Source organism: Etheostoma spectabile, chromosome 15 (assembly GCF_008692095.1).
Source record: "Etheostoma spectabile isolate EspeVRDwgs_2016 chromosome 15, UIUC_Espe_1.0, whole genome shotgun sequence".
NCBI classification, from domain to species: Eukaryota; Metazoa; Chordata; class Actinopteri; order Perciformes; family Percidae; genus Etheostoma; species Etheostoma spectabile.
In genome coordinates, this window is record NC_045747.1 from 10,582,454 (window position 1) to 10,585,806 (window position 3,353).

Below are 3,353 nucleotides of genomic sequence, written 5' to 3' on the forward strand. Positions count from 1 at the left end.
TGTGTGTGTGTGTGTGTGTGTGTGTGTGTGAGCGCATGCACGTGCCCACTTATAAAACCTTATTTGAATGCACTCCCAACATCTAGCTGTCTGTATAAGAGCAGCAACAGCTACCTGCTGAGGTGGTCTGCCTGTATATCACAAAGCTATAATGAGCAACAGCATTCTCCCTGAACAGTCATGCCCCCTTGCTGGTGGTACCTAATGTTCACATTCAGTGGACTGCCACTCTCAAACAGTAATAATAATAATTAGAATTTCACAGTTATCTACTGTTCAGTGACTCATAAGGGGAACGTATGGCATTTGATTAGAGCTTTGGATCAGGTCAAGAAGTAACAGGTCTGACCCTCTGGTGATATTGAGCAGTGTCATAGGGAGCGATGTAAATAAAGGTAAAACCAAAGCCATCTCTGGCATCCTGTGCCTGTTAGTTAGATGAAGCACACAAGCTTTCCTTGGGGGCAAGAAGGGTATAATGTGACTGAAACTAACAATTCTTGGCCCACTCGTGCCAAAAGGTGTTTTTGATAAAACTGTCCATCAAATGTGTTTATGTTGCTAAGAAAATAATTATCTGGAGGAGTATGTTTTCCCTAAAGGTCAGCATGCTGTTTTTGTTTCTTGTCATTTTGTTTTGCACATTTTTGAAGACTTTCTGCTCTATTGATAATTTTAAGTAGTAAAATAGGTGTGTGCTGAGCCATATTGAATAACTCATTCTTGCATCCTTAGGGTGATAATGTCCCTTGATACTACCATTCATTGAGGAGAAATGTGTGGCGTGTGTGTGTGTGTGTGTGTGTGTGTGTGTGTGTGTGTGTGTCATATCTTTTAGGTGTACGTGTGACAGTGTTTTGCAATATGTCCTTGCACACACATGCCTTGTTGTGTTAGCGCAGGATCAGTGGGTGGGGGTCAGACAAATGTGTGTATGTGCAGATTAATGAGGCATCTTAATGTAAACATTCACTAAACATTCATGCTATAGTTCTACCACTCTTCCTGTTTTTACTTCACACAACACTTGATCTGCTCTTCTGCGAGGAGGAGATTTTCATCGCAATTTTATTGGTTGCTGAACACATCCCATTGAGATGGTGTGTAACTGTATTTTGACTGAAATGGAGATGCTTTGGGTTAAACTTAAGCTATATTTTCATTTTTTTTCCACTGTTTTGCCATTTGTGCTGAATTACAAGGCTCCAGTATAACTGTTACCTTGCAAAGACAAGAACAGATTAGCACATCAGAACAGTCTGTTTATTAATTTCACCTATAATAGTTACTCTCCATCTTGTACTCACTGAGGATTCAGATATACTATATTGCTGACTCAAGCTACACCCATCTTCAGAGAAGAATGGGAGTTACTCTGTTGGTCTGAGCATTTGACCTTCCAGAACCTTAGCAGTCTCAGTGGAGCTTTTATTACTGCTGACCAGTCCTCTATCCCTTCAAAACAACTCAACCAGTCCACACAAAGAATATTGTCCATGTTGGAAATTGTATGACTTTGAAAACAAGAATCGGTTTGAGTGTGTTAGCAGAAGTGTGTCTTCATTAAGCTACAACAATTATACACAGACTTTAATCCACTCATCTCCCCTCTGGCACGTGTTAACAGTGTCTGTAATTGTGAGTCTTTCTGCATTGACAGTATTACTGTGAATCTTTTTTATGTGTGTCTTATATGTAAAGGAGATTGAAGGACTTTTTCAGTGGGGGGTTGGTGATCAGGTGTGCTGTGTCAGCATCTCTCTGGCTACCCGAGGCTGCTGCCGCTGCTGCTGCCGCTGCCGCTTGCCTGGGTGAGATCTATGTCATGTGATCGCCAGCTTGACCAATCACCTCCATGGAGCAAGACTTCATACCGGAGGATGTGCAGCCAAGCATACTCTATAGCTAAAAAAATGTGTTATGGCACAGTGGGAGAGACAACAGGGTGTCACAGTGCTGTAAAGAGGGAGAAATTATGTCTTATGTTTGTTTGTGTGCATTTTGGAATGTTTTTGTTAACTTAGGCCATCATTGTTTTGTAATTCAGACTTTATAAAGGCCTTCATTGTTTTGCAAACCCTCTCCATGATGTTAAAATATCCATTTAAAAGTATTTGGGTTTGTTGCCAATATGCTTTGTAATTTTTGTACACCCTCATATACACACCAAACAAGCCAGGAAAAGATTACTTGTGTGTTCCAGCCAGCTCACACCATCCATTTCTCTTGACCTATTTCTCTATTCCCAACTCACTGCCCTATCTAGGTCTAGGACAGCCTGGTAAAAAAGATTCCATGATACAATTATGTCAGTCTGTCAGGGAATTTCACACATGAAAGACGGGAAAAGCATCGAAATTAAGTCTTTTTTCCGTTTTATACTTGAAAACGGCACCGCCCTAACATCCTGACAAATTGCCTCTCACCCTCTCCTCACACCCTGCATCACTCACCTGTGTGATGTCCACTAAAACCACTAGTGTTTGGTAATAGCATTCTTCCTGCTCATGCCTTTAGGGTAGGCTTTAGCTCACCACACCACCAAGCAATTGTCAGAAAAATGCCAGCCATTTGTGGGCTGGCAGATGAGTTAAAGATGCTTTCTCTCTTCCGCATTGTTGCAATCATACTCTCTTTCTCTTCCATCTGACAATCAGACGCAGTAGATAAATGCATTGCGAGCTTGCATGCTTGTGTATCATATCATTTCAGTGTCCATAGAAAAAATGAATATGAGTGGGACATAGGGAGAGGAAGAATGACTGAGGCCAACATTATGAAACGTGTCGGTGCATGTTTTTGTATACTTTAGTATAAATATAGTTTGAATGTTAATGTGTATACACTTTGAGTACTTGTAGTACTCCTATACTCTAATGACGACAAAAGGACTGAAATGAAAAGATTATGCACAAATCATCAATGTATCCCTGAACATATTCATTCATAAACAAATTTCTGTTAGCATAAAAAACAACCGCCTTTGCTTGTTTTTACACTCAGAGCAGCATTTACACACCTCTTGGCAATAATGTGTGCAGAACTCTAAGCGAGCATATGGTACCTGACAGGTAACATGAGATGTAGACAGCAATGCTATTAAATGCCAATGTTGCATCTCCTCCATTCCTCTCTCTCTCTTCCTCCGCCACCTCGTTGCCATGATTTGTTGGCTGGCTTGGCATATGAGGATAACACTGACTGAGTCTTGACTGAAAAGTATAATTTAACAAGTCAAGGCCCTTTCATGACAAAGGTTTTACTTAGTTTTGAGGCAGCCAATAAGAAATTAGTCATTACTTGTGTTCTAGATTGTGTAACATTATTTGAAGTGAGAGCTATAGTTGTAATTT